This window comes from Anthonomus grandis, chromosome 3, assembly GCF_022605725.1.
Source record: "Anthonomus grandis grandis chromosome 3, icAntGran1.3, whole genome shotgun sequence".
NCBI lineage: Eukaryota > Metazoa > Arthropoda > Insecta > Coleoptera > Curculionidae > Anthonomus > Anthonomus grandis.
Genome location: NC_065548.1, coordinates 37,837,875 through 37,864,094, shown reverse-complemented (window position 1 = coordinate 37,864,094; position 26,220 = coordinate 37,837,875).

The following is a 26,220-nucleotide window of genomic DNA, read 5'->3' as shown; positions in this document are numbered from 1 at the left end:
CTCATTTCCAAGGTTAATTTAGCGACACGTAACACGAAACTTAATCGACCGGTTCATGCACGAAGCCTGTTTGCTTTAGTTAATTTGGTTGCATAGGAGTTGTTTATTTAAGACCCTTAGTGTATGGGTGCATTAAACTTTATATATTTAGTTTTAAAACACCTTATTATTATCAATACACCTTATTGTTCTTGAGTTATGATTTATTTTGAATTAATATTTGCTTTTATACTTTTTCTTTTTTGGGCGCCTTATAATATACATTAGTTAAAGTCCTATAAAGTTAAGTTTTAGATTTGACAGATTAAAAAGAACCCGCTATTTATTAATAATCACTCTTTCACCTGCAATCTTTGACGAGACACTGGTGAAAAGACTTACAGATTCTTAACTTCGAAAAGATAAAATTAACCGTTCTAGATAAACATTATAACTTAACTATAAAATCAGGAGTGTCAGAGTTTCACTTCGTCAGCTTCCTTAAAAATCACAAACTTCACCCTTATAAACTTCAACTAGTACAGGAATAAAAAAAAATCATTGCTTCAGACAAATGTAATTTGGTTAAATGTGAATCTATCCTAACTAATGCCAACATTCGACGATTTTGTGAATTTTATACTGACTTTTCGTAGATTATAAAAATATTGTTTTTTTTTTCTATCTTTATGTCATTTTTTTTTAGGAAAAGAATATAATCAGAGGAAAAATTGAAAGTTTGTTTGTTGAAAAACTCTAGTGTTCCAGCCATTTCCCTCTTTTAATAAATTATGTATGAATTATTGCAAGTGCCCGTTTTCTTTTTTGTCTGTTTTCGATACAATTAATTTTATTTGACAAAAATTAAATCAATCACGGCCTACTTTGTTTTTTCTAATTTGATAGTTTAATGGGATAATGCTCTCCTTTCGTTTACCAGAGATTTTCTCGAAAACGGTTAATCGTATCGAAAAAACATAAAAGACAAAAATTTTAGTTTTTTTCAAGGCTAGCTAGATGGTGACAAGGAGCAAGATATTAGGCTGACTTGACAACGGAGTAGTGATATTATTATAAAAAATACACTTCAAAGATAATTAAAGACTTATCTGGTCAAGTCATATTTTATTTTTTCTATAATTAGATAATTTATACATAGATAAATGTTTTACGCTTTTTGGAAGCTCATTCCACAGTTGAACTGCAACAAAGTTAAAACATTTTTGAAAGTTAGCTGTTTTATGATTGAATATTTTGTAATTATTTTGAAATTTAGTATGATATGAATACACCTGCCTTAACTGAACTATTTTAAATAGAGTGGTTTATCTGTTTTAAGTATTTTACGAATATAACAAAATATATGAAAAATAAGATAAAGTGTGAAAAATGTTGCTTTTAGATGACAAAATAATTTTTAGGCGGTTAAAATGTGTTAATAAAATAAAATTAAACGTTTGTATGCTATGCTAGTTTTTTTTTCCTAATATGAGTTTTGAATGAGTGGGTACTATCAAAATAAATACCTAGATTTCTAGCTTTGGTAACCATCGGTATAGTACTAGTAATAGTGGGGGGTCAGTGTCCGGCAGGTAGGCCTAAAAGTTTCTTTGTGCGAACCCCTAAAACCCCGTCATCACCACTTACCACCCTCTCTAGTCTCCCTAAGCAGGCGACTCGTCCTCCTAATTAAGGAGAGCAGACCTTCCCAGTTAAGGTCCTCTCGTGGCAGAAACGGAGCACCCATGGTTTCTCCCCTGATCCTAGCCCATCCTTCGCATTCTCCTATTAAATGATATGCCGTTTCATCCGCCAGGCCACACCTAGGGCACAGCAGGCTGGGCACCACCTCTAAGATATGCAGATGTCGGTTGAGTCTGCAGTGACCTGTTAGGCCTCCAGTCAGGTACAATCCCTCTGTGCCGGGACAACAGCCACTCTATCCTAGATTTAGTTGGATTTGATAGGAGTTTTTTGGCCTGTCGACAACCAACAAGACAAGGTCTTTTTCAGTTTTTCCTGGTCTTTTCTTATGCCCAGATGTCTAGGATATGAGAAATGTGTCTCTTCCTTAGACCAAGGTAGAGTTCAAGGCTAATCGGTGGGAAAGCTGATCCGAGTCTTGCGATTCGTTCGCCCGCTCATTGCCCTCCATTGCGCTGTGTCCGGGAACCCAACATACTTGAACCGTATTCCTCCTATCCAATGTGTCTAGCGCATCCCTGCACTCCTGAAGCAGTTTGGAGCTGGTCCTGGTTGTTTGTATCGCTTTTAACGCAGCCTGGCTGTCGTAATAATTAGTAAATGATTATTTCAGTCTCCGGGCTCTTTTTTTCGTGGCCATCTCGAGAATGGAAAACACTTCGGCTTGAAAGACTATCGAATATCTTTCAAGCGAGAAAGCTTATCCTCGATCGGTAACACTATGATACACTTCAGCATCCCTGTGTGGGCCATTCTTGAAACGTCTGTGTACCATAATTGCAAATCCTTTCGAGGTCGAGCCTCTATGTTAGGCTATTCTTTCCTGCTTGCTATGTCAACCTCAAACGAATCTCCTAACCACACAGTGACCTCTGGCTTTGCATTGAAGGGCTGCAGAATTGACATTTCCTTCTCTACCAGTTTGGTGATAGATGCATGCCCTGCTGCCCCGGGCTTATGCTGTCATGTGGCGCGATCCTTCCTCCTTAGATAGGTTGCTAGCGATTCCCTCTAAATCCACAGTGGAAGTTCCGGCAAGCCCAGGAGGATATTGAGTGCTGCACCTGGTGTGGTTCTCATCGCACCTGTAATGCCTAGACCGGTCAACCTTTGCAGTCTAGCTAGTTCTTAAGTATTTGAGGACCTGCCTCTTGCAGTCCTCCAGACCACCGAGCCGTTCACCACTCTAGGTCTGATTACAGCAGCCTACAACCAGCGCAAGGTGTTGGGCTTTTTACTTTACTTCCTGCCAACTACCCTTTGTAGTTGCCATAAGATGGCGATTCCTTTGTTGACTGCCTCGGTGACATGTTTACTCCACGTAAGATTGCTGTCTAGGTACATACTTAGGTACTTTTCCTCTTGCCTGATCTGCAGAGATTTCTGGTACATTAATAGTGGCCTAAGTCCTGCAAGAATTCTCCTTTTCGTGAAAATAATAAGCCCTTCTTTTTCAAGATTTACAGCAAGGCCGATTTTCACGCATCACCGTGCAATGATCCTGCGTGCGCTTTGCATGCGATCAGACACTACGTCAATGAATTTGCCTCTAACTATAACCAGCCCATCATCAGCATAGGCCTGCGCATAGAACCCTTTCTGCTCAAGCTGCCTCAGAAGACCATCCATGACCAGACACCAGAGCTTTGGCGATAGGCAACTTCTTTGCAGGCACCCACCACGGTGGTCTGCCCGGTAATTTCCCAAAGGTGAGCTGGCCGTCCTCTCTCGCAGCGCTGATCTGACCCAACGAACCAATGAAAGCGGTGTGCTCCTGGTCTATGGAGCCTTGCAGATCTAACTGGTCTTCGCTTTATCGAAGGCTCCTTCAACGTCAAAGAAGAGTGCTAATGCAACCTCCTTATTGTTGATGGCTTTTTCTGCTTTATTAACTACGGCGTGTAGAGCTGTTTCAGTAGACCGTCATTTCGTTTACGCATGTTTATTTTTATTCAGTAGATTTGCCTTTAGAATCACCGCATTTAAATGTTTATCGGTCATCCTTTCTAAGGTTTTTATTAGAAAGGACGTTAAACTGATTCCTTTTTGCCCACTTTGGAGATATAGTTCACATTCGCTACAATGCCTTCGGAACATATCCCATTGCTTCGCTAGCCCGAAAAATATCCTTCAGTTAAGAAAGGATTAAATCTAGGCCCGACTGCAGCATCTTTGGAATTATTCCTTCTGGCCCAGCTGCCTTGTATGGACGGAATTCACCCATTTCCCACTTGAAAGCGCTTTCGGTCCCTATTTCTCCAGCCAATCCCCAATCAGACTCCTAATGATTCTCGACTGGATCCGTAACAGTATCGCCCTCTCCTGGGAAGTGAGTCTCGAGGAGATGTTTTAGTGTCTTCTCTTTAGTTCTTGTCCTTTAGAGAGCCTATTTCACGTCTCCTATCTGAGCTGAGAAGTTTGACTGGTCTGGCGAAATCGGGCATCTTTTCTAGTTCACTACAGAACCTTTGCCAGCTAGCTTTTGTTTCTTCTCACCTTTGTCTTAAAGCGCTTTTTTACCTCTTTATACTCATTTCAAGCCTCTTGAGATCCTCCTTGAAGTGCTCTGTAGTGCGCCCTCCTAGACTCCCTTTGGAGTTTATCGAATGCCTCGTTCCACCATGGTACCTTGTGGGCACCTTCTTTTCTAAGAGGACATGCTGCCTCAAAGGCTTAATTGAATAGTGGACCCAATTCACTTACCCTTGTCTCTGAATATTCTCTGGTTAGTATCGTTAGTATGTTAATCACCGGTATAACAATATCATTTATTTATACAATAAAATTATTTGATATTTGCTTAATTTTATTTATGCTGATGTCAACGAAAATAATACAAGATTTGAGATGTAAATTGATTTTATTTGAATCTAAGTTAAAGTTTAATTGAGATTTTTGTATATTATTTTTAGATAACGATACATACTACTGGGAACCATGAGCATATTGTTGAAGACTGGCGCAAGTAACTACATTTGTTATAACCATAGGATAATATCAAGTTAATCCCTTAGGATAAACCTGCAATCATTGGCAAATACTTGGATTTATCTTAAATCAAACAATTTTTAGTCGAACTGCATTATGATTAAAAAACTCTCCATACATTTACTTGAATTATTTGATAGCAAAGTAGCTAAGTTTAAATAGAAGTATTTTATGATTTACGGTATAAAACGCTTTGCTAAAATCTAATAAACACAGACAAACCTCCTATTTATCCTTGTTTGCGTTTATTTCGTTCGTTATATTAATTAAGTTATTGTGCTAAAATCTGGAAGAAAGCCGGATTCAGAATCCGGAATTATATTGTATATGTTTGTAAAAAAAAAATGTATTTGTACTAATATATAATAGATCTAATATACTAATAGATCTAAGGTCTTTGGGTCATTAGGATGACAAACTTTGAGCAATATATTTACTATTACTTTTTTCCACATGTCAGTCCATACTTTTTCTAAAACGCATGTTTTTTAAAGGTTAATTAGATTTTTTTTACATACGTGTAAACATTAGTATTCATTTTAAGTTTCTAACTGATATATGATCTTTCCCGATTGCATTTGTACTTGTTGTGCTTATTATTTGATCAACTGTATCCGTATCTATTAATTGGAAATTTAATTTCGTATTTTTTTTCGTTAAGAAGTGCTTGTGTAAATGTTACAGATGGATATTATTATTAATATTTTACAATTTAATTATTAACTTTTTTCTCAAAAGATGTTTACCATATTTAAAATCGAGAGTATCATTCGTTCAATTTAAAATATAGTTTTCTATTTAATAGCAAGAAACTTCCATAAGAGCTGATTTTATAGATACATGGATTTCGCAACTGGCAAATACGCCTGAAGTTAACAAAGTTTTAGCAATAGACAAGGAATATTTGTTAATCCAGCTTAGGTAGAACCAATTACTAGTATTTCAACTCCAAAATGTGTTCGGAAAATCAGAAGAGTTATTGGCATGGTTGGTTACTATGGAAAATATATCCCATCTTTTTTCTTAATTATTAGTTTTCTCATTATTATTTTTCGTAAAAATATTAAGTTTAACAGAAATGAGAGCAGTGATAAAACTTAATAAAAAGTTAAAAATTCGCTAATTTGTGCTCTAATTCTAGATTGCCCAAATTTTTTCGCGAATTTAATTTGCAAACTGATACTTGTCTTATCGTATTGGTGCTGCTACACAGTTTTAAGACAACTATGAACATATGTGTTATATTTTAAGATTTTTAAGCCGCAAAAATGCAGTGCTACTCAGAGTGAGAGAGCACAGGCTGGTTTCCGTCATTGGTGCCTAGTCTTCAATTTAACTTTAAGATAGTCTATCGAAAAGGGAAACAACATATTATAATTTCTGATGCTCTGTTTCGCACAGCAGTTAATAACCAAGATTCGATTGATCCTGATCTTGAGATTTAAGACAAAGAGCTCCTTGACATTAAAGATAAATTGTATTTAAATTTGTTGATATTTACAAAAATTGTCCCATCCCTAAAAACAAGAGGCGAGAGATAATTTCTTATCGGCATAATACAATGATTTATTTAAATTGTATTACATTTCGTTTAAAAGAAATTACTTTTAAATAGAATAAATGATAAGTAGTCCAGCGCTTATAATAATATTATTTTAAATTTTTAGGATTATTCAGTAATTGCATTCAATACTTAAATTCATTCTTTCTCTTTAAAACTTAACTAGCAAAAGAATTTCGATCTGAATGTCTTTATTTTCATCATTAATTTATGTTTTATGTATATGTGTATATACATATTTTATGTGTATCTATAAGTGTATACTCATTGCATTGACCTTATTAAGATGACTTTGTCGGGCAGCATCGAAGGCCCACCACCGCCTTAGTCAAATCAGATTGAATTGTTACATATTAAATGAATCTTTTCGCAACAAATACAGATCTTCCGTTTATAAATTATACCATTATTTTTTATATTATTTAATGTTTTTATTTATCATAATCATTCAGAGAAAATATTTACCAAGTGCGTTCCAGGAGACAAATCACTAATTATCTGATTTACTCGTAATATGATAATAACCGATAAAGTCATGAATATAATGAAATTTAAGACCGCAAAAGAAGTTAGTTGTTTAATATGCCGAAAGAATGAAAAAAAAATTAGACTAATTCTCTTATTTAAGTCAGTTTAGCAACAAAATATTGCAAGCTCTACCTGTGGTAAAGTAATTTAATTATATCCAAAAAAGTTATTTTCAAGTTTCGTTAAACGAATTTTCAAGTTTCCCGCGATATTATCTCATAAGATTGCAATAGTTTAAGATTTTTTATTCCTCTATTTTGACTTAACCTTATTCGTAAAACGTATTTATAGATGTACAGTATCAATAATTAAACTTTGGATTAATTTTGAACGTAATATATTTGTAATTAGCCGGGATTTTAATATAATCTTCTATATCAATGTTTATTCCAAAATATTGCGAATGTCACTTTAGCAAGCAATAATCCGCACGCAGGAAAGTTTAAATGTTACATTAGTTTCATAACGTACCCAACTGTGTCGGGTGAAATTACACGGTGTTCTGTTTTCCCGCAATAAAACATTAATTGCAATGCATACGTTTACACTTTAACTATTAGAATAAACAGAGAGTTAATCATTTTTTATTTTTTCGGTTAAAAGATTTATTTATTAATTCATAAAAGATGACATCCACAAATGTAATTGTCATTAGCTCAATTACATGTATCTACTGAAATAATATGTATGCTTAACGATACAATCAAAACATAAAAATTGTCATAAAATATTGATTATTTCGATGCTATACCGTTTCTGGTCAATAACTTATTTATATTGTTTTAAATAGAAGTTTTGTAATTATTTGTTCTAGGAAGTTTTAGATAAAAAGTTTTTGGGTCTCTATAGTAAAGAGCAAATAGCAAATAATATCAGGACAGTCTATATCCCCCTTAAACAACCTCAGGGGGGGTATAGACTGTTCCAGCTTGTAAAGTACTTTTTTTTCAAGTTAGGTGATGTCTTTGATATATCACTTAATGTGAAGTGATTTTCTAAGCCAAACAGAACATCGACATTCATTGCGTAGAGTTGCAAAATTATCATATTGCATATAGTTTCTTAAAGCCAGGGGTCTTAGGCATTTATTCTGTATGTGTTTATCAAGTTTATCAATGTATACATCATTCCCGGGATTCCACACTGAGGAGGCAAGGAATAGCCGACTGCATGACAGTCAAACAGCAATTTTCCATCAAATAGCACACCTAAATCGGAGATCGGAGAAGATTGGAGTCTATCGATATCAGCGATTTATCGATAACACCGAAATCAGACAATTTTTCCAAAAGCAAAGAAATTAATTTTTATCGAAAGCTTTACAGAAGTCAGTGCAAACAGAATCTTTTTGAACTCTATGGTCCACGTTATCCAGAATGCACTGTGTACAAGAAATTAGATTCGTATTAATGGATTTCCTGGTAAAAAAGCCATGTTGCGTAAGAGGTAATACGTTTTTAAGTAGACAAAAAAATATACTTATGAATAATTCTTTCAAAAACTGTACTATGTATAGGGTCTTTCCCCATATATTGACCCCCTCCTTTACAGCGGTTAGGTGAAAAGTAAAAAAAAATATACAAAACTTTACAAAAGGTTTTACTTAAAATTTTTAATGCGATATTAAAAATTGTTTTCTTTCTTTTAGAAATATAATATTTCTTTTTGACAGATTCTCATGAAACAGTTTGTATATAACGTCATAGTTAAAAAGAGCCGAATTTTCTGTTTTCAAAAATATATAGTTTAGTTACTTTTAATTAAACTGTTTTAGAAATATCGGGCTCCAAACTTTTAAAAAAATTACAAATTGAAGATCTTGGTAGGTGGTGCATTATTATTGTTTGCCGTTTACTAGGAAACAAATCATTCAGAAGACATTAATATTTTTTTGAAAATTGATCCATAAATGTCAAAAAATGCCATACAGCGAGGAAGCAAAATGTGATATCGTTCGTATATTTTACAAAAATAATAATAAAGCAAATGCTGCCAGAGCATTAGGTTTCTACTTAATAGATTGTTTCTAAGTTATTGTTTCTAATTAATTCATTTATCTTACAAAACAGCAAAATGATAATCTCTTCTGACTCATTTGTTTTCTAATAAACGTCAAACACTAACAACAGACCGATGGTTTAATTAAAAGTAACTAAACTATATATATGTACATATATGTTAAAACTTGAAAAACTCTTTTATATTTTTAAAAACCAATATTTTTACAGACAAAGTAACGTGCTTAAATTTATTATAATACTACTGTGCTTTTTATTGGAAAACATCCTATTTATATTTAAAATTGATTGCTTAATTGGCATATCTCACGGTAAATTCCATATTTCCAAATATGCTGAGTTGTTGAGTAAGTTCCGGCGGTCGTTGCTATTGCGACACCGTGGGATTGTGACCTGTTACATAAGGTCAATATAATCGCATATAACATATATATTTGAAATGAGAAAATTCGGCTCTTTTTAGCTATATATATTGGATTAAAAAATTTAAAGTTAAATCCCAAAAGTTTTGTATTATTATTTTTTTTACTTTTCACCTAGTCACTGTAGAGGAGGGGAATGGCAATATATGGAGAAAGACTTTGTACATTGTACATGTAACTTGGATATAGGTCTATAATTTTTTATATTGGTTTTGACACCTGACATGAAAATGGATATGATAGGTTCCTTCAAGGCCGATGTAAATTCATTCAGCTCAAGCCTTTGACTTAAAATGCATATTTTTTAACAAATATTGCTGGTACATCATAAGTTCCCGCTCCTTTTTTGGAGCCTAGCTCGCGGAGTACTGGAAAAACCTCTGTATCTTAAAATTGCAAACGACTAAATTCGATGGCACCAGAGTATGGAAGATACCCGCCTTTATTCGATTTGCGTCAAGACATGCTCTTAAGGTCCCTGGCAAATAGATTACACATGCTTTCACTATCCGCAACACGATCGTCTTTATAGAACATTTCAGATGCTATTTTGCTTAAGCCCAGCAAATTGCTTCTCTTTAGAGTCGTATAAAAAATGATACATTTTCATCAAGTGATGCTTTGTTTAAGAGATTCATGCAATTAAATATGCTAGTATAATCGGCTTTATGGAAATTTAAAATGGTAGTATTTTGATGTCGAAAATTCTTTATGAATTTCACAAAAAATTTTATACAAGAGTGATATAAGTCTTCATTGGCAAGTGGTATCGCCTGTTAAATACTCGAAATCACACAAATTTCCTCGCACAAAATTAAATCTAAAATTTCGCCCGGTCTATTTTTCAGATAATTGAACTGGATTATACCAGAAAATGAAAGTCAATTTACAAAGTAATATGATGAATAGGCGTGAAAAGAACTTTAAAACAGCGTTTGATTAAGCAGAGTGATCAATATAACTGTACATGTAAGTCAATAGGGGTGGAACATGATCTAAAAAAAAATTCATTCATAAGCTTCATATGTGGTTTTATATATGAAAATTTTCTGTGCAGTTTTGTAAAAGTTATGAATTTTTAAAAATATCACATTCTAAAACGTCACGTGCTGGTGGTAGTTGCGACCCAGTTGGTCGTATTTACATAAGAAAGGATAAGTGCAGTGTTTTTGTGATTCAAGTCAAGTGAATTAAAGTAAAATTACGTAAAACAAAAATGCCCTCGCGAAAAATGAATTACAGTAGTTGTTTTGTACCGATGTCGAAAAATACAACAAATCAAAAATGCGTCTCAAAAAAAAATGAAGTCAAGACATATGACACTTGGTTCCGCTTCGCACGTCGAAGTGATAAACCATCAATGAATTTGAATTTGGTTTGTTGTGAAGATTATTTTATTTTGGAAGAAATTGGATTTGGAGATTATAAATTTGCTTTGAGAACGAGTAGTTTCCTTAGTCAAAATGCGTAATTATGGAAGCATTTTTTTTGGTTGCTTAGGTATGAATATAGTCACCTGATTTTTTTCTGTTGCGTTAAAATTCGCCAGTACCTTATAAATAGAAAGAATCATTTTGTTTCTACTGTTTAATTATTAAATTGTTTTTCTTTGGCCATTTTAAAAAACTACGCTACAAAAACGATTTTGTATCTCAGTGTCGAAAATATGCACATGATTAGGGAGATAATTATAGGACGTAGCTGCCAGGACCAGATGGAGTGTTGTTACAAGGCAGGTCATGTAAAAAGACACGATTAGTTCCACTCCCGTCATACTGAGGAAGGTCGATGCGAAGAAGTGATCGTCGACCTGTCTTCAGCAAGCCGTAGCATGAAGATCCTATCTGGAGGAGTTCAAGCTTTGTCAGCGGGCAAAAGGGAAAGACGCTAAGCTATTAAGAACCGCCATCGTCGATAATACTTGGCTATAAATAGCAATCTTATGAAAGACCAAGAGGACGATATCCAAAAAGTCCTACCCTGGATAAAGGAAGAGAGGAAGCCAACTTAGAAAGAAATCTCAAAGTATTCTTCCAATATGAAGTTAGTCATATTAGGTACTATGAAACTCTCTAATTTTGAAAGATGGACCCTTGAGGCGAAAAATAGTTGAGCAGGAAATTAGTACATCGTGATCGTGATGGACTATTTTAGCAAATGGGTTGAGGCATATCCTCTACCAAACCAGGAAGCCTCTACTAACGCCGATAAAAGCATGGATCACCGATATGGTGTATCTTTGGAGCTAAATTCAGACTAAGCACGAAATTCTTAATCAAGCTTATTCCAGAATATTTGTAAGATGCTCGGAATTAAGCAACCGAGAACTATCCGCACTCAGATGGCATGATGTAAGGAACGAATAGGACTTTTAATCGATATTCGGCCGAAGTAGTATCCGGCTACCAAAGAAACTGGGATGGGTTTCTTCATTTGTTTCTGCTGCCTTATCGATCGGACATCTACAGGCGAATCTCCAACTCGAATAGGAATGAACTTCGTTTCTCCTGCGATCTAAAGTTTGGTTGCCCGCCAGGAACCGATGTTGGTGGGAGGACTACGTCAGTGAGCTGAGTAGGAGAATGGATATCATTCATAATCAAGTGCGCATTTCTATTCAGAATGTCAGCGTTCGGATGAAAAAAAACGTCATTTGGGTCTAACGTTAATATCAACGACCAGAGGTACAATAACCGTGACTTGGTTTGCCTTTATGACCTCTAAGCTTTAAACACGCGGGGATGTCCCATGCAAAGTGCTGGAAGCCATCAACAATGCTTTTTATAGAATACACAAGCCGGCGAGGGGTAAAGCTCGACTCATTCTCTTTTAACCGAGTGGCTCCTTATTATGGAAACTACAAAGACGATTAGCTAGCTCAACTAAATTCAATCAGAGTTGGATGAATTCATGGCTCAGTCGAAAAAATCGGAATCCTGTGCAGCAAAACTAGCTTACTGCTCCAGCTAAAAATACTCTAGCACATTCTGTAGATTTACAAATGTCTGGATGAATAGCTGACGTTTTTCGTACAAAGTTCAAAAAAATTTAAGAGCTGCATTGGTTTAACCTCCGCGTTAGTCAAGTACTCAAGAGAATCGATGAAGATCCTGGTAGAAAGTTTTCTGACCTGGTTACCAAAGAGGCGTCATAGCAGAAGTCAACCTAAAGGATAAAATAAATATATTTGGGGCGCTTTTTGTTTTCTTAAGGAAAAGTGGCTTGCAGAGGAGCTGAAAAGCTTAAAAGCCGAAACTCGCATGCGAACTCAATAACCTGGACTGGAGGATAATTCGCAGAATGTTAGAAGTGGTTTTCAGGTCTACCGGTGTGCTGTTACAGCCCCAACGTCGTTCTCCGTTCTTAACATCGTGGAGAAAACCGTTGATTGATATTTCTACAAGAAATTCAATTGTAAGAAGGCAAATTTCTGCCGAAATTGATATCGACCATCTTTGGAATCATTTTGGGATGAAATGAGCTTAGGGAAGGAGCAGTGTAACGATATTTTAAACACCGAGAAACCAGCGGATTCTACGTCATTCCGAAATAACACACTTGTCCTTTCAGAATTACACCGCGCGACGGCGAGTCATCATCCAAACAGCGTTCGGGCGAATATATAAGGTGCCGAACCGCCGATAGTTCAGTTTAATGAAGTAAGGTTTGGAATATTGGCGCGAAATTCAAATAGTTGTAAATAAATACATTAAAAATGAAAATCTCTAGTAGGGTTGATTGATCGTGTTTTCGTAATGAAATGTGTAAATAAAGTAGTTGACTATTTTCGATTATTTTAGTTGCAACCAACGAACGGGAAAAACGTACATTATTTTATTCAGTAATAAAATTTATATACCATTGGGTTGGATTTGGATGGGATGGGTTCAGTTCAGTTGCATTGGGTTGGGTTATTTAGTACTCCCATCCAACGATATTTGTTTTAAGAAAGACGTATTTCCTATATAAAGACATTTCTCTTGACCCTATAATAATTTAAGAATTCGATTGACATTCTTTTCCTGAAAATGATGTTTTATCTGTTCTATTCTCAGTAAGGCTTCCATACGATAGTTGTTTTATTTAGAACCTAAAAAAATAAAACAAACATCAAATAATGTTATTTTATCGGCGAAAACATAATTTAAACGAATCTATATTGTAAATATAAGAGACCTTTTTAAAGTATAACCTTAGATTTAACTTGTTGTATTATATCAAAGTTTCAGTGAATGTTGATAATCATTCAGCAGCATATTACAGTATTTGAATCTGTTTTTTTAAATAATTAAAATCCTCTTAAGAGTGTTACGCGAATATGAATAAAATTATTTAAACTTAACCATTTTAGAGCAAGAGTGGTTTTAAAGTCAATGTTAAATGCTAAATTACCACAATATTTACAGAAAACCAGCGTGCTTTTATAAAAGGTACGTTTAAAGTCCTCGTTGCCGCATGAACACATAATAACCACCTCTTCACGCCGCACTCTACTGCAGCCACGGTCTTTTCTCTTTATACCTATTTTGCTCTTTCGTAAAGCAATTAAATTTTCTCCTTGAAATGAACCTCCATATATTTTTATTTTGCTTCTTTGTGTCACTCTTTGAAACTTAATAATAGCTATTCCATTTAGGTATATTTAATAAAGGTTACTTATGTCTTTAATATTTGCTTTTCATAAGAGTTCTGCTAATAAGACTTAAAAAAACATACGAATACCCGGGATTTAGAGTAAATAAAATTTCTCTTATCGACTAAAACAATTAAGTATACAACAATTCTATTGCATATTATATAAAAGGGTAGAACTGTTGGATACATTATTGCTGAGAATTTGGTAACTTCGACTTCCACATTGTATATATATTATAAAATTCAAGACACGCTCTATTTATTTAATCATAGATCCAAGTCTAATCGTTTTTGAGTTATATTAAATTGTATGTAACAATGCACATACAGATCGTGTTTTCGTTCGTTACTTATAGGAAACCGCATAGAGGCGAAATTCTGCAACGTCGCGCGTGTACGAGTGCCTGCGACGGAGCACCGCCCCCCCCGGCCGGCCCGAGGACGGGATTAGTAAACATCTGACTTTCATGGGAGTTGCGACAAAATGTCCCAAACTATTACGCAAAACTCCAGGCATTTTTAAAATATTTATTGTAATGCGGGTTTTACAGACATCACATTGTCATGTCTGTAAAACCCGCATAGAATTGTAATCTTAAAATGTTTAATATGCTGTGTTTTGCATAATGAATATTTAAGCGTTATTCAAATAAAAATTAAAATATCAACTCTGATAAAAATATAATAAAAAATCAGAAATAAAACTCTAATAAACAAACTTAACAACACATAATTTTTTAAATAAAAGGCTCAAATAAACCGCCTTCTTTCGCTAAACAAAAACTTAACCTATCGTAGAAGCTATTTCGCACCTCCAAAAGAGTTTCAGGTAAAATGGAATTACACCTTCGACAATTTTATTTCGCAACTCCTCTAAATTTGTTGGCCTGCTAAATTCATGCTTGTAAATGGTCTGCTTAAGGTAACCCCACAGATAGAAGTCATTTGGAGACAAATCTAGAGATCTAGGAGGCCATTTAATATCGCCAATCCCACTAATAAGGCGGTTCGGAAAAGTATTTGTTAAAAATTGTTTTACCCTAGCCGCGTTAAGAGCAGGACAGCCATCTTGCTGAAAATAAACCGATCCCAGGTCTACGTCAGGTAGGATTTGAATGGCAGGAAGAACTTGGTTTTGCAGCAACTCAAAGTACTTTTGGACGTTTAAAGTGCCATCAATAAAAAATGGCCCTATAACATTGTCGCCCAAAATACCTGCCCAAACATTCAATTTCTGAGGATACTGGGTACGAAACGAAAAACTTATATGCTTGTTTTCCTGAGACCAATAACGAACAATGGAAGGATTGTGTTTGCCATGTAATGGAAGAGAAGATTCATCAGAAAACAAAATATTTTTTAAAAAATATTCGTTTTCATTTGCTTTTTCGATCATAGTTTCACAAAATTCCATTCTTTGCCACTGGTCTTCAGGAAATATTTCCTGAGTTTTTGAATACTTGAAACATTTGTACTTATATTTTTTCCAGATACGAGCAACAGTTTTATTGCTCATTCCCAGTTCCTCTCCAACACTTCTAGTGGACCGTGTCGAATCAAGTTCTAGGGTACTGCAAACCATTTCTTCCCGCCGTTCTATATCCTGGACCACTTCAACAGGTGGTTCTTGACGTTTTGTGTGGCATTTTTTACAATCTTAAAGACAAAAAGATGTCTCAAAATTTGTAACCACATTTAAAACCGTTTTTGCACAAGGAATCGGTCTATTCTCAAATGTCACTGAAAACAAATCTCTACATTGTACTGCCGAATTGCCTCCATAAAACCATTTAATTAGTTGAACTCTTTCGGAAGGGGTATAAACAGCCATAGTGAAAAAAACACGAAAATAACGCTCAAAAATTATTAATACAACATGCAGTAACACAGCAAAGTGAGGTCTGCCGGTTCAAAAAATAAAAAGGAAAAATTCCGCCGCCTGCAAGCTGCAACCAAGCGGTGTTGCCATTATTTTGGGTAATACGTAGCTCACGATAACACGATCTGTATATACAAGTCTACACGTAACTGTAATTTTTTCCTAAATACAAGTTTTTAATATAAATTGAAGTTGAGGTTTTGGAAAAAGAAAATCTTCTTTAGAGGACTGTATTAATTTGTTGACAATCAAGACATAGAGAAAAGTCATATCGGCATTAGCCTGTAAGGTTAATTTGCGGATTTTAAACCCTTTGTGCGATATACTCATTGACCTTCACTCCGCTGTGTCTGGGAACCCAAAACAATCGAACCGTCTTTCTCCTGCCCAATGTGTCCAGAGCATCTCTGCACTCTTGGACTAGTTTGGAGCAGGCAACCTGGCTGTCGCAGTAATGATTATTTTAGTCTCCAGGCCCTCTTTAACTTTTTTCTGATGACCACCTCCAGAATGGCGAACACTTCGGATTGAAAGCTTGTTAAAAGTCTTCCAAGCGAGAAAGCATGTTCTTGATCGGTGTCGCTACTATACACTTCAGCTCTTGACTGTGTGGGTCAACCTTAAAGGAACTTTCCAACCATACAGTATCCTCTGGTTTTCCTCGTACTGAGGGGCAGTCTAATTGACATTCCCTTCTTTACCAGTTTGGTGATGGATTTATGCCCTGCTACCCCAGGTCGATGTTGCCATGTAGCGCTATTCTTCATCCTTACATAGGATGGTAACGCCTCCCTCTGACTGCAGAGTAAAAGTTCCGGCAAACCTAGAAGGATGCCGCCTCACGTGGTGTGGTTCCTATCGCTCCTGTAATGCCGTGACCGGCCAGCCTTTGCAGCATAGCTATTTTTTGGCAGATATAACAGTTATTTAAATATTGGAAAAATAATACCTCAAACATACAAAAATACTTTGTTATTGAAAAGGTTATATTATCTCAGAGGTTGATATTCATTTTACCACCATCATGCAAACTTGCCTTGGCACGTCTCAACCACTATTGTCTCAAACTGATTTCATAATAAATGTCACTTATCTTATAATACTATGGCAAATAATCACGATATTGGATGTTTTCTTTAATTTCAATAAGTGTTAAGTATTTTATAAATTTAAATACATTTTAGACTTCTATGCCTATACAGGGTGTTCATTTGAAAACTTCCCACCACGGATTTATCGAAAACCACTGTTTAAAAAAAAACGCCTAAATACGTCAAAAGGTTTCTTAAGTGGGACAACTTTCTAACCTAAAATTACTTCACAACAGAACTTTTACTAGAAAACAAAAACATGAAAATATCAGTTTTTATTTCAATAAGTGTTCAAAATGTTGCCCGTTTTTGGCCAAACAATGATATAGACGATGTTCAAATTCCTGACGGACATTTTCAAAAACATGGGGATATCATGGCAGCTGTCGATGATGCGTTGACGAAGTTTATCCAAACTTTCAGGTTGGGGAGTAAACACAATAGATTTCAAATGACCCCATAGAAAAAAGTCCAATGACGTTATATCAGGAGATCTAGCAGGCCATTCTATAGGCCCCCTTCGCCCTATCCATTTAACTGGAAACTCGTCGTCTAGCTTTTGCCGAACGGGAAGAACATAGTGAGGAGGAGCGCCGTCTTGCTGGAATTATATTTCAGCCTCATCAAGTATAGGGTTTCCATTATCATCGATTTGGTTTTCAATAAGCGGATTGATGGTATTTTCCAACATATCCAAATAAATGTCTCCATTTAAATTTCCGTTAATAAATAGTGGCCCAGTCACTTTATTTCCTAAAATGCCTGCCCATACATTAATTTTTTGAGGGTACTGGGTATGCCCTTCTACAAATGCATGAGGATTTTCATTGCTCCAATATCTACAGTTATGCTTATTAACAAATCCATTTAGGTAAAATGTGCATTCATCGCTGAAGCAGATATTCTTTACATGAATAGTATTACCATTAATCGCTTCAGTAATTTTTTCACAAAATCAACTCGCCTATCGAAATCGTCTTCGGTTAACTCTTGCAATATTTTCATCTTGAATGGATGAAATTAACAGAATAGAGCCTAATGAAATACCAGTGGCAGCAACAATTTTGCGTAATGAAGTATTAGGAGTTATTCCAAAATGACCCAAAACTTCAACTTGAGCGGCTTCATCCAAAATTCGCCGATGATTACGTTTTTTATTTGCAACAGATCTAGTTTCAGTAAACTTAGTAACAAGGTCCAAAACATACCTAGGCGAAGTTATCTTGGATGTTTGGCGTTAAACGTGACGGCAGTTTGCCGAGCACATTGATTTTGGGCGCCATAAATTAGAATAATTTCCACTCTTTCGGCTAGTGTGTAAACCATTTTGGAAGTAAAATCTTCAATTTAACAAATAAATTTTCACTATTCCAAGATTATCACAAATCTAACTGACGGCAAAATAAATTCTTTATTTTGCTTAGCAACTATAAATAACTAAGCATTCGCCCAGGATATCTGTGTTGATGAAAAGAATGCGGAAAAAAAATGAAGGTTGTTATTTAGTTTTTTCCACGTCTAATCTTCGGAATTGCTGTTTATGTTGGTAGTTTCAGTTTTAAATTATAAACGAATTGTAGATTTGGCAAACCCTAACGGGCAACATTTTGAACACTTATTGAAATAAAAACTGATATTTCCATGTTTTTGTTTACTATCTGAACAAATTAGAATAAACAAAGATTTTCCTAATTTTCTCGAAAACGAATCGACCGATTTAAAAAAATTAAACGTTAAAATAAAAGACTGGAAAATAAAAGGGGTGAAGTAATTTTAGGTTAGAAAGTTGTCCCCCTTGACAAACCTATTAACGTATTTCGGCATTTTTTTTTAAACAGTGGTTTTCGATAAATCCGTTGTGGGAAGTTTTCAAATGAACACCCTGTATATAGTTTCACATCCAAATCGCGTCGGTTTTCGTTTCATATTTATATGAAAATTAAGAATTAAAAATACCTTTACACGAGTTAAAAATCCTAACCAAAAAACATTTTTAGTTCATACCCTGGTTTTTTGGTAAGAAAACAAAACTTTTTCTTTCTGTCTCTTTTTTTTTTAATTATTATATTTTTAGTTAAGCACAAGGTGGATTTAGACAATTCAGTGAGAGATTTAAAGTGGACTGTATTTGTATGATTAAAAGTAAATGTGGAAAGGTCGAAAAACCAGCCTTTAAAGATCCTTACCTTAAGGTGTCTATCCGGCTTCAGCAGGCCTGCTCTGGACTTCTTGGGTCTTCTAATTCAAGTTTAATCACTGAGAATGGTTGTGGGTTTGATAAGTAAATCACCATCTGTGATGCGGTAAGATTAAGACAACAGTTGCGGAAATAAACGTATAGATCACGACACTGTAATCAATGCGCGATGATAAAGTGCTAATAAAGAAGTCGTCTTCCCTTTAGTCTCCGTTCAGCACAAACCAAAGGAATGTGGAAATTTAAAGGCTATCGTACACGCGCAGGTTTGTTGTTGTTAAGACTTAGAAAATATTAATTAAATTGATTATAATAAAAGGAGAAAAGACAACAAACAAATATTATAAAAAGAAAAATTTAACTATTTGAACGTTTACAAACTAAATGTGGACAGACCAAACCCAATTAATTTATGCTTATCCCATCTTTATGTAAAGTGGAAATAAACTTTTTCGGAATTAGAAGTGGATACATCATTTTATACTAGAATATTTTACTAGTGCTAAATAGCAATTAAATAAACCATATATATTTGGTTTTTAAATAAATTGGAAGCCTATACTATCTATAACCTAAAATATTTTAAAATAAATTATAAAATACTTAACATTACCAGCTGATACGGCATAGACAGGGAGGTAGGTGCGGTCACAACGTCAAGCTGACACAGCTATAATATAGAACACCTATGTAATGGTTTAATATTCTATTGTAAAAGATTTAGCATATTGTATTTATAATATCTGAAATAAAGTTTTAGTTTTGAGTTTATTCTGTATACTGCTAAAGGTGCAAATCTATTATATAATTGAATCCCGAAGAGATAAAAGCAATAAGAAACCAAAACGATATATGTATAAGTACGAAACTGAGAAACCAGGATGTTAAATAACATTAACAGTAGGTAAATATAGTTAACAAGATTCCTGGTGCCAACTTTTTACCCTATCTCAGTCAAGTTCAATCAGAAATATTATTTCTTTCCACTAACGTGAAATTTTATTAAATCTTAGAAAGTATAAAGATGATACACAATAAAGCGAGGCCATACAAATACTTTTACTGGGATATATCCTACAGTGACCAAAGGTATAGTCCATGCCATAATATAGTCCATCATTTATACTGTTGGAAATTAGATAGAAGAAACTTACGAATTGCCCAAAATAATGGCGACACCGCTTCCTCGCGTCAAAGAGCGACCGGTTTTTTGATAGGTTTTTGCTGGTTTTATTTTTTACTAAATAACACGAATAATATCGGCATGTCTCATTTTTCTCAGAAAATTATGTTCCAAAGAAGTCCAACAATCTCGCTGAAAAGGATTTTTTATCAGGTCTATCAATTGCTTCAGATGATAAATATTTTCTTATTAAGGTACTTTACTCAGATAATAATATTAATTAATTCGAAACTATTATAGTAAATCTTAACTTCTTGGGCTGACGTGGTAATTCGATTAACGGGAGCTTGTAGGCGGGACGAGCTCTGCAGTTAACGACTGGAAAAGATGGTTTTTAGTGAGAAACTGGGCGAATATGGACCATAAACCAGTATTTGAAAAAAACATGAATACAAATGTTTCAAATATTCTAAAACTTAAGACGATATTTCCCAAGAACCGGTGGCAAAGAGTAGAATTTTGTGAAACCATGATGGAAAAAGCAATATGTTATTTTTAGTTATATAACAAGCATAATACATCCGTTGTTCGATATTGGCCTTGTGCAAATTACCACAGAAGTTTTCAACTCCGTACTCGGTATCATCAAAAATTGATGTGTGAGCTTGTGTTTTGACCGAACATATTATAGAGCCATTTTTATAGATGGTACCTCCAAAATCTTTAGATTTGTAAATGACTTTTATTTGTGAATGAGTTATCTTATAGAGACCATTTACAAGCATGAATTTAGTAGACCAAACTATTTACAGAAATTACGAGAGAAAATTGTTGAATGAGCCCATTTCATTTCACCTGAGACTGTTGGAAGTACGAAATGGCTTTTATGATAAAGTTAACTTATTATTTATTCAAACAAGAAAGGTTATTTGAACCTTTTACTTAAGTTACAAGTTAATTTTTAATATTTTTATTTTTAAGAGTCTCATTTTTAGTTTTGTATAGTGTTTAAAATTTTCTCCTTTTATTAGAGTATATTTTATTTTTATTTAGAGTAATGCTTCAATTCTCATTATGCAATATACAGCATAATAAACATGTTGCGATTTTGTTTCTATTACCTGGTTCATCTACGTGAAACCTGCATTAGAAAAATATTTTAGAAATGCCTCAACTGTCGTGTAATATTTTGCGAAATTTTATGGCAAGTAATACAGTTAAAGTCCAGTGCAACGATATATTAGAATGGTCACCCATCAAAACACCAGCATTCCACCTGCCAACCAATGTCATCCACCTTCTATTTACATTGTTTGAGAAGTAAAATGCTGGTGTTTTGACGGGTGACCATTCTAATATATCGTTGCACTGGACTTTATCTCCATATACCAACATGGATGAAACTTGTATGGTGAAAATCGGAATCGTATATCGGCCATCTTGCTTGGCAAAATTGACAGGGATCTGACAGACAGTTGTTGACATTGACTGATAGAACATCATTTGTCATGTTATTTTATTTTAAATTTATGACTTTTTTTCTAAAAAGTTCTCTTTCAATATTGGGAGTAATGTTTTAATTAGTTTGCGGCAAGCAATTCCAGGTTTCTAGTAAGAAAATCTGATTTTATTTATTACTATTATGTTTTTGTATTGTCAATCTTTAGTCTTTAATAAAATCAAATTCAGTTGATTTCAATGAAGATGTTTCACTTTTCAAGTATTTAATTTTTAACTTGATTATTATAAATACATATTACAAAATGTCTGGCCTCTCATTTTCTATTCAACAATTAAAAATTGATTGAAATTTTCCTGACCTTGATGTAAGAGTATGTATATTTTAAATGTTTCTGAGAAACAGTAATAAAAGATTTTTTTAATTTCCTTCAGGTCATATTACAAGAAAAACATGGAGAGGGATATGCAATGTAAATATTATTAAGACTTTGAGCTATAGAATTTCTTCTGATCAGTTCTCCACAAATTTTAATACTGCTGATACCTGCCCCTGGCTTTACACTGCAATACATATTTATTTAAACATTTATTTTGTCTTTTTTTTTACATGAATCATTTAGTAATAGTTGATTTATAAGGTTTGCACTGTCTATTTTTTTATTTTATTTCCTGCTTGTATCATACCACTTCCTGTGTTCACTGAGACAGGACATAGGTATAGCGGCTAAGAGACCTGAGCACCCGGAATGGATCAGAATTAATGTTTTTCTTACAACATGTTTTTTTAAGAGTTTCTTTTTATTTTATGTAAACATCTATCCTTGAATTAAGTTTTTAGTAATATTACAGTTCCAAGATATGTTGTTAGTATTATAAGAGACCAACAAATATATTCTATGTAAGTGATGTATGTTTATACTAAAAAGTTGTTTTCATTTTGAAAGAGTTTATTTTGTTTTGTCGATGGATATATTGTTTCTTTCGATAATACTCTGTTATAGAATTTTTAATTAATTTTAAAAATTAATATTTAGATTATAATTTAAAATCTGTTTAATTTTTCTTTAGGAAATAGATAGAAGTACATATTAAATAAGAATAATTCATCCTCTATTGATTCTGTGTTAATCAAATGAGGATATTATTAACCTAATGGGAATGCCTTTAGATGTATTCTGAGAAAATAGCACAAAAATGTTGACAACCTTTTCTAATCTGTATAAAATTAGGGTAGTTCAGTGCTAACAAAATAATTTTAAACATTTTTAGATTAATTCTAATTTATATAATGTCTGTTATAATGAATTATTGAATATTATATATATCATTTTAAGTAATTTTTTTCCAGGAAAATAAATAATAAATGTATTAAAGCAAAAAAAACATTGTTTTATTTCCATTTGTCCAATTGGTGATATGTCGTACACTATTGTTAGTACACTTTCGTAGATTATTGCAGTAAATTAACCCATTTAGATATGTAAAATAAAGCTGAAAAGTTTTATTTTTGTACAGATCAATATCTGATGCTAACAGCTAAACAAAAAGGCTCTTTTCTCTATGAGTAACCTTTTTGATTAGGCATTTGTTTTAGATATTACGATTAAATGATAAGATTGTCAGATTAAATAAAATGTGATTTCCCGCCTTAATTTGGCCACGCCTTTCTACCATTTCGATTGGTCCAATTAGACACGTCAAACTGTCAAGTTAGTTACAACAGTTTCCGCTGCCAAGCGAGAGGCCGCTAGCTGATTTGTCAGAAGAATTTCTTTCAGTTTGTATGCAACCACCACTCCTCTATATATTTGAGTTCTGTGATACCTATAAACTCGGGGTTTATAAGCATTATGGTTATCTCCATCAGTCACACATAACAACTAAGAACACCCTCTTAGGTATTATATGATCAGTCAGACGTTTAGTAACGTCGTATTAAAATCAACAATGTAGCAAGCGGGACTCCACTCCTGAACTCTATGCTCGACAAATGTCGCAAAAACGGGACTCGTTTGACATCGAGACGTCTGGTTTTAGGTTACATGCATGTTGCTAAACTACACCAAAGAGCAAACAAAAACAAAAGAAGTAAAATAAATCTAAATTTCGATATATTTATCATGTTTATTTATCATATCATTTTTTAGTTTATTCTAAATAGCCGTTTAAAGCCATAAAAAGCCGTTTTCGTGTGTCCTCAATAGAGAAAGGATTACTTTCTTCCCCCATCTGACGTCTCTCCCAATTTGCTGCTCTTAAGTTCTCCAACCGCTCCTCCTTTTCAGCAGCTAATATATCAACTACATTTATGGGCAACATATTGCCAAGTCTCAAAAGTCTCAAAAGCAGGAAATAAAATACAATATAAGAATAAGCACTGCAGATAATATACAAGCAAGGTTCTCTCTCTATACAAGCAAAAACAATTATCGAAATAATAAAATAAAGTAATAAGGTATATAAAGTACCTAAGTTAATTAAAACAGATAGCATAGCCAATAATAATAAAAAGTTTAATTAGTTTTTAAAGAAAACAGATAGAAATTATAAATATAAACCCCGGACTCAAAACATCTATGAATGTAAACACGAAAATAAATTAATATATTTTTTAATTTTTTGTTGTTGGTATAATATCTTTCTTTTGGAAACATTTATTAAGAAATATTATTTACAATTTGCATATATAAATGTGTACATCTCATACTTTAAACAGTGAATAACATTAGTAACAAGGAAATAAATTTTAAACTAAGCAACAATGCATATACCAGATGACACAGAAAAAAGGTAATACTTTAACAGGAAGATTTCTGTTTTAAATGGGACACTGTATTATTACGTATTTCGATAAAAAATGATATTCTGAAAATAATGATACTCTATTTACTACTTTTTATTTTATACTCGTAGAAAAAATATATTTTTTTTAAATTTTAAAATAGGTTACCATGAATGCGTTGAAAGTTTTAGTTTTTAATTGAGAAATCACGGAAAAATAGTTTTCATTGCATTTTATGACTTAAATCGTTTACACGCCTATTTAAAATGTCCAAACTATTAATTTTGGCATTTATCTAATTTTTTTAAATACATAGCACATTATTGGGAACAACCACTTTTGAAATGGGGTTTCTTTTTCCCAATAATTTGTAATTATTTTTTAAATCGGTTGATAAATAAGCCCATAAGAAGAAAAAAACTAATTAACAAAAATTAACGAACAGGAAGCATTGTAATGACACGCCTGCTTATTTTTTTAACTGACATAACATCATATTTTTTCAAACGTCATATTACTATTTGAGAATAAAAGAACAAATTTTTCAATGCAATATTTTTTTCAGTATCTTACTAAATTACTACATATTTTATTTAACATTTACCTAACATAACATAGGTATACACAAGCGGTAAAGGAACAGAAAAAATATGAGGTTTATAAAATATTTTAATATAAACTTTTTATATGTATTGTTCGAAACAACAACCTTCTTGTCTAATAAAAGTATGTATGCGCGGAAATATAGCGTATGGCTTATCAACTCATTGGTTCATTGGTAAACATTTCAAATATTAGCAAATATATTTAAATAACAAATAATAATTGCGCTTAACAAGATGTCATGTATTATGTCAATTAAAAAATACTTAAAAAATGCGTCAAAACGCAGCCTATTCAAGAAATAAAAGCCTCCTGTGCTATTTTTATTAATTAAATGCGTTTATTTATGTGACTTAGTTTTTTTTTCTTATGGACCCATTTAAAATAAGAAAGTTAGTGTCTCTTCATGTTAAACCGAAAGTGAGGGTAAACAATAGAATATGTCAAAAGATGCTCTTATAACTATTCTATCGATATACCAAATTTCATTTGTTTATGTTGAAAATAAAAAAGTTAGTGTTTTTAGTTAGTGTAAAAAGTGTTTTTTCCACCATTTTTTTGTGTCACTCGGTATATCTATTACAATATCTATAACTTTACTCACTTACATACATTAAATTTTTTGCTAATGAATACTCACTATTATTTACATATTATTAATTAATGTCTCGGAAAGGTATTCACACAGCACTTTTTTAAAATTTGGAAATTTGTTTATAATTTTTATAGCCCTATGGAACCTTTGGTGTGATTCTCAAATTACGAGACAGTTTTACCACTAAATAAAACCCTTTATTTTTAATCTCGTCACGTGTTTCGTTAACGATGTTAGCAAAACTGTCGGGAAAAGATTACAACTAAATTAAAACTACTTACAAATCTCCTTATACTATGATGTAACTAATAGAGAGGAAAAAGCAATGAAGCATGACCTAACAACGGTTTTATTATATGTTGGAGACATATAATAAAACCGTGTCATCAGCAAATGTATAATAATTTGCTCTAAGAGCTGCAGCTTTTAAGCTAAGAACGTGTAGGGAATAGAGCAACGGTCCAAGCACAGAACCTTGTGGCACCCCGCAATTAATAAATTCACAAGAGCTAACACTTTTATTTTGTTTAACATATTGTCTTTTCTAATAAGTTAAACATTTCACTCCTAAAACCTATATTTTTTTAATTTTTCTAGTAAGATATCAAAGCTTACCACATCGAAAGCATTTTTTAAATAAATGAATACCGCAAT